This window comes from Theropithecus gelada, chromosome 3, assembly GCF_003255815.1.
Source record: "Theropithecus gelada isolate Dixy chromosome 3, Tgel_1.0, whole genome shotgun sequence".
Classification (NCBI taxonomy): Eukaryota; Metazoa; Chordata; class Mammalia; order Primates; family Cercopithecidae; genus Theropithecus; species Theropithecus gelada.
The window spans coordinates 147,740,806-147,748,404 of record NC_037670.1 but is presented as its reverse complement, the minus strand read 5'-3'; the positions used below and the strand labels follow the sequence as shown (position 1 = coordinate 147,748,404).

General features: G+C 37.4%; 1 pseudogene; it reads left to right on the top strand.

Moving 5' to 3' along the window:
- Positions 1–2,040: 2,040 nt before the first annotated feature.
- LOC112621681 lies at positions 2,041–2,710 on the top strand (annotated as a pseudogene).
- Positions 2,711–7,599: the final 4,889 nt, after the last annotated feature.

Here is a 7,599-nt window from a genome sequence, read left to right as displayed (position 1 = left end):
CCTATAATAAATGTTTGGGGGATGCAATCCCTGAATTGATTCATTCAATGAAGGAATATCAAACTGGAGAGAAGGCTCTCCCAACCAGATGCATCAGCACATGCAATAACATGAAAATGTGAGGGCATATAGTGGGTTCTTCACTCTTTCACTCAAATACTTACTGACCACCTTCTATATCCAGGTACTATCCAAGGACCTAAGATCTAGGCCCCGTAACCATACAAAAATCACCCTGCTCTCATACAAATTATAGTCTGATGATAAATACTGACATTGTACCATTAATTACAATAATGTTTACATTACAATTTTGAGTATTTCTATAAAAAAGTTCAGGAAATAGGTTCTAGTTGCATCAGAACCCAGTCACTCTGGTGGGCCAGGAAGTTTTATATGAGGAACTGATATTTAGGCTGAAACTTGAAGGATGGGTAGGAGGTGGTCAGTAGAAGTGGAAATGGGACACAGAGAGTTGCTGGCAGAGAATAGTTTTGCAAAACCTTAATGAGGAATGCATGGCCAGTGGGTGCTCAAAGCACAATGAGTCAGGGGAAAGTGGTGGAGGGTGAAGAAGGAGAATGTTTCCTTGGGTGATCAGATTTTCCAGGAACTTGTAGGCTGTGCTGAGTCCTGAGTAGATCACATGCTGCACTAGTGACACATCTGTAAGTGGATCTCTTGGTAGTTAAAACAGTATTTTCACAAATACCTCAATGTCTGAAATATAGTCCTGTCTTTTAGATAATGTTCAAAGATGCTGGTTGACTTGCCCAGGTTTACACAGCTTAAAATCAATCTGCAGAACAAAGATTAGAGCCCACGCCTGGTGACTCCATGTCTGAGCCTCTTGTCATCATATTACAACTAACACTTTTGTTTATTACACTACTTATATGCAACTAAGGAAAGATTGTTTTGGTAAATCTAGACTCACTTGTCTAGGTTTTATGACAGTACAAAGATGTCTGGAGCACTTTGTTGTTTGTTTTTATAAGAATGACAGAATCAAAAGATGAAGGGCAGATTTTTCAGGCCATACAACAGTAGCTAGTCAGAACTGTCTAGATGAAAGGAATCTATGAAGACAGATCTTTGTTCAGAGCTGGAGGGACCTCATTTACTCAAACTGCTTGTGAGAGGATATGAACACTTATGCTCCTTAGGCCCCAATGTGAAGAAAAGAAAGCCTTCTTGTCTAAATTTTTCTGATGAAAAGGAGCTTTGTCAAAGGTCCTAAGGAAGCTATGGGAGCACTCAGGAAGCAGGCAACATATAGGCAGGCCTTTACACTGCTCCAGAGCCTCACCCTGCCTGTGTATCTTGGCCAAGGGCAGGGGTAGGGGCTGGCAAAGCTCAGGGGGTGGGAAGGGAGCTGCACCTGCCAATCAAAAGCTGCTTCCACTTTGCCCAGGATCATGTTCACTGGCTGCCAGATTTCTGATGGGGACAGATCAGAGCCACAAACTCCCCCAAGTGACCCTTCCAGGAAATTTACATAGTGTTTGCCCAAGTGGAAAAGATTCATGGTAGATGTGGGACAAATAGCAATTAATCTTTCTTGTCACTTTCGAACAGTTTGGACTGGATAGACTGTAGCAGCAATCACCTTAAAACAATGCAGAGATAAATGTTCTCTATAGACACTACATAGGGACACAAACCATGCATTTAAATAAGTAAACCACTGAAGAGCCAACCCCTAACTAGATAGAACTAAATACCAGGAAAAGTAACATCTGGTGACATGTTAAAAATGTCAAACTCTTAAATATTTCTATCTATATTCTAAATTTGCAAAATCTTAATGCATATCTATTCCAGAGAATAGAAGCCAAATATTTTACATGTGGGTGAGCATCTCAATTCCTGGAATACAGCCAACGGCTTCTGAAATACATGATGATGGCGCTTGAGCGAGTACCTGGGTGAGGCTGGCTGGACTTCCAGCTCACCGGCCCTTGGCCCACGCCTGCTCCACTTGCACAGTCCATGTAGTGGGTGGATGTGCGGCAATGCATGTCTGCTCTGCTGCCCACCATGGGGTCCGCTGCCCTGAAAGCCACAGCAGTGGTGATTTTTCTTCATGGATGGGGAAATATCAGGCACAGATGGGCAGAGACTTTGCAGGTATCAGAAGTTCATATCAAATGTATCTCCCCACATGTGCCAATTATGCCCATGACATTAAACATGAACATGGCTATGCCTTCTTGGTTTGATGTTATTGGGCTTTCACCAGATTCCTAGGAGGAGGAAACTGGAATTAAACAGGCAGCAGAAAATGTAAAACCTTTGGTAGATCAAGAGATGTAGAATGGCATTCTTTCTGACAGAATTATTTTGGGAGGATTTTCTCAGGGAGGAGTTTTATTTTTATGTACTACTCTTACCACACAGCAGAAACTGGCAGGTGTCACTGCAGGTGACTGCTGGCTTTCACTTTGGGCTTCCTTTCCAAAGGGTCCTATTGGTGGTACTAATAGAGATATTTATATTCTACAGTGCCATGGAGATTGTGACTCATTCGTACCCCAATGTTTGGTTTCCTTATTTTTTTCTTAATGTTTTATATTGGTAAATCTAGCCAATGTAAACTTTAAAACCTGTGAAAGCATAATGCACACTTCATGTCAAGCTTGAAGTGTTGGCACTTCAATGATTAGATGTCAAGCAATTCATTGATAAAATTCTACTTCCAATTGATTGACTTCACTAAGAGTCCTTGTATAGAAGTACACCAGCAGTATTGTAGTGGAGTATACACTTTTTCCAATGTCTGCTCTTCAAACTTCTAAAGTTTTCAGTGTTAAAGTGTTTTGCAAATACATACCAGTGACACCTTATAGGAAATGTATCCTATGTCTCATGAAAAATTAAGGATCTTTTAAGCTTATGTACTTGTATTCTTATAATATAGCTCAGAATATACTCATATTAAAATAGGCGAGGTAGCTAGTTTCTTTTTTTGTAAATATAATTCACCAAAGTAATGAAATACTACAGTCAGCTTTTTCATTACATCGCTTGAAAATTGCTGATATGCTTAATGTAAATTTGTTCAGGTATAAATGAGCAGTTAAGATATAAACAATTTACGCATTCTATGACTTTGTCTATGGATTTATTCCAAAATTGCTTAGTGTCTGTCTTTTTACATATGTATTCATATATATGTAATGATTATCATATATAATAAGAATAAGGTGGTATTACGCTAGTCCTAGTAATAGGGATAATGCTAAGTATCAATAAAGAATAATATTCCTCTCTTCAATTAATGGCCCTTTTATTTTGGGACAAGGCTTTTCTCTTCCCTGATATCATTTCTATTTAATATTGCTTTCTCCTCTCAAGAAAAAAACGTGTTCTTTCTTTATTGTCCTTCATAGCAGACCAAACGTTGCTTCCCTGCCATAGACATTTACTGTCAACCCATGCTATGACTTGACATTCTGAATCACAAACATAAGGTATTTAAAATCTATACTTACTTCATAAAGAAACCAGACATTACTTAAAACTCACACTAGTTATTTCAAATAACTATGCCTTAGTCCAAATTTAGGCCTATTTAGTTATTAGAATCTTTAACCCACGTAACAGGAATAATTCTTTCATTTTATTTTATGTAAGCAACTGAAAAAATAATTAAATCATATTCTAATATTTTCTGAAAAATTTAAGGCTGATCCTGAAAACTAATTTCTAAGATAATTTTATCTCCTCATAGCATAATTTGCTTACTTGTTTTGTACATATGTTTAAAGCCAACTGCTATAGAAAATGAGCAATCCAATCCATTTAAGATTTTGCTTTATATCTCTCCCCTTTTTTTTTTTTTTGAGACAGATTCTCACTCTGTTTCCCAGGCTGAAGTGCAGTGGCGCAATCTCAGCTCACTGTAGCCTTCACTTCCCAGGTTCAACCGATTCTCTTGCCTCAGCCTCCCAAGTAGCTGGGATTACAGGCACCCGCCCCCAAGCCTGGCTAATTTTTGTATTTTTTTTAAGGACAGATGGGGTTTCACCATGTTGGCCAGGCTGGTTTAGTACAGATGGGGTTTCACCATGTTGGCCAAACTCCTGACCTCAAGTGATCCACCCCTTCAGCCTCCCAAAGTGCTAGGATTATAGGTGTGAGCCACCATGCCCGGCCAAAATTTTGCTTTATTTATATCTGCCAATAGACTTACTTGAAATTTTCACCTTAGTAAAATGATTTTTTAATTAATTTTTTGTGCAAACATTAAAAATAGCAATAATTTGATTTTAGATAGTCAAAATATCCAGATTACTTGTAAAAATGATTTTTAAAAATTTATGGGTAATAAAGGTTAGTCAGAACCCGGTATATGTGGTACAATTACCATGCAGTTTTATATGTAGCAAAAATGTGTGCTTAATATTTCTGGCTTGTATTAGTTTTTCTACTGTATTCCAACTGACCAAAACAATGTTAAGAATGAATCTTTACACATGAGTGCTAATTGATAATGGGAATAATTTAGTAATGGACTGTATAGGATGTTAACAATGAATCCATATGTTTATATCTAGACTCAAAAATTTTAAACATTCACTTAGTCATTTTGTTTACTTTAAGGAACAAAAACTTGTTTCAGTTGTAGAAATCAACAAGATCTTATTTACAGCCAGAAATACTCTGTTGAAATGTTATGTTGTTATGTGGAAAAATGTAAATGTTTTTCATGATTTCTATGGATGTAAAACAAAATTTAATTCTGAAATAAATAAATAAAATCTCATTTGGTCAGCATTGTTGAAAAACAAAATATCCAAAAAGTGAATTTCTAGATCACTGAAAGTAAATCTTTTAAATGTCAAAATATATATTCCTCTGTTTCCACTTTTACCATCCTTTAACATAATTGCCCTTCATTTTTCCTAGTTCTAGTTAAGATTAGCATTCTTCCTGTCTCTCGAGTTAGGTTCCATTTGGCTGTATTATCTCTTAGATCCTTTATCCATTTTCTGTTCTATAGAGCTCACCTCCTAAAAGTTCATGTTTGGTTTTGATTTCTCTTTTCCATTCCCACTATCAGCAGAGTTCACATATCACCTGAACTATTGCAGAATGTTTTGAACTCTTCTCAAAGTTGCCTGTTTTCAATTTGTCATTAATACTATTGCCAGATGAGGTGGCTCTCTGCCACAGCAGCCCAATACCTTTGGGCCTTACTTGCAATGCTTGGAGAATCTCTAACACTATGGGTCCAACCTTCCTCAGGTAGAATCAGAAATCTACCTTCTCCAGATGCTCAGTAGTAATGGCAGAGGCATGAGACCTTGGCTCTATTAATTAGATTTATTTATGGCCCACTTGGATTCAGAAGTGAATAGATGGAGGAAGGACATTCCCTGTAGATTGTTTTGCTGGCTAGTGTTGTGGAAAGAGGTTTGGTTCTGGCAAAAGAGTCACGGTAGCATTCAGTGACAGCAGCATCTCAGATGGCCATTTTCTGCAGAGTCAATTCTGAGCATGATTTGGGGTGTCATTCCTCAAAGCAGTCTTGAGCTTAGTCTCAACTCTCCCACAGGTTCCATGAATCACCCAGTATCCATTCAGGAAAGTCAGCTGCATTTTCTTTCCTAGTAAATCCAGATTAACCTTTCTGAACGGTAAGCCTGATTATACCACTTTTCTTCCTAAACTCCTTCAGGACTCCCTAAAGCTTATATAAGAAAATCCAGAATTCTTAACCTGGCATTTATAGGTCCATTGTCATTTAGGTTTCATTGACTTTTGTAGTCTCTTGCCTGTCATTCTCCCATGCAGATCCTGTGATCCGGGCATACCAAACAACATGGAAGACCATGTATGTATCTTTTATCTTTGGTGCTATAACTTTTGCCCGGATTGCCCTTAACTCCACTCCTGTATTCTCAGAAAATGCCCCATTCCTCCTTCATGTCTTAGCTCACCCCGATCTTAATTCCCTAAATCCCCGTGGAAGAGTTGTGTAATTTTTCCCTTTGTGTTCCAACCATGTGTCTTGCAAATCTCTATGTTAATACCTACCACATTGCTGAAATTATTTGCTTAGATTTTGGCCTCATCTACCAGGATGTAAGCATCTCACAGGTAAGAATTATGTATTGTTCATCCTTGTAGGCCCACTCCTAGCACAGTTCCTGATACTCAATTTGAACTTTACACATTGTAAATGAATAGATGATTGAAGGAATTTACCCACTCCTTTTAGTTCATCATGCTTCACTTCTTTCAGAGTATCCCATTTACACCCCACCTAGTCTCTCCAAATCCTTTTTTTAAGATTCCACAAAATCTCAGGGGATCTGACGTTTCTACTTCTTGCCTGCAAAGTCCTTCCTCCAGATGCTCTCCTGGAAACAGCTCCCCAGTTACCAAGGTTGTTTCAATGATCTCTTTTGTCCTAAGCATCTCTGTCCTCCCTCCTCTTCACACAGTATATTTGACCACTACCTCTTCTGTGTCCAAAATCTCCCCTAAAGGGGTTTTGATTAGTCTCGAAAACAGTTTCTTAATCTTGTTCACACATTGTGGTTTCTTTTAACTATACAATAAACTTTTGAGAATAGTAATAATATCTTATTAATCTTCATATTCCCAGCACTAATTAAAACCTGGGAAATAAAAGAAGCTTAATAAAAGCGTGGTAAGTTATTTAAATGTTGCTACTACACATTTTCTGGTAAAAGTGCTATTGTGGAAGGTTTTCTTTTCTTGGTCTTCTATCTTTCTTTCCTTTTGCCCTTTACTCTAAGTACTCTTTTACTAAAAGGGAATAAATCTGAAGTAAGTGGGGTTTGAAATATAGTTTTTAAGGGGATGAATGAATGGAGAGACAAATGGAAAGAATAAAATAATACTAAAAAGATGCTACTTCAAAAATTAGAAAGGGGAATGTAAATTGGTATAGCCACATGGGAAATACCATGAAGGCTCCTTTAAAATTAAAAATAGAATTACTATATGATCCAACAATCTTACAGGCAGGAAATAAAATGAGCATCCTGAAGTGATATCAGCACTCCTGTGTTCATTTTAGCATTATTTACAACAGCCAGGATATGGCAACAACCTGAGTATCCATCAATAGATAGATGCATAAAGAAATTGTGACACATATATACAGTGGAATATTATTCGGCTATAAATAGAAGGAAATCCTGCCATGTGTGACAACATGGATAAAACTGGAGGACATTATGCTAAGTGAAATAAGCCAGACCCAGAAAGACAAATACTGTATGATTGCACTTATATGTGGAATCCTAAAAGGGTTGAGCTTAGAAACACAGAGTAGAACAGTATGCAGGGGCTAGAGGAAGGTGCAAATGGAGAGATGTTGATCAAAGGGGATAAACAATTAGTTATACGATAAAAAAGTTCTGGACCTCTAGTGTAGAGCATAGGTGGTGATGAATGTGTAAGCACTTTGACTGTCGTAATCATTATACAATGTATACATATATTAAATCATTATGCTGTACAGTTTGAATCTATTCAATCTTTATTTGACAACAAATATTTTAAGATAATAATTACAAGGGGCTGAAATTCAAAATCTGAACAGACCAAAAACCAGTAATG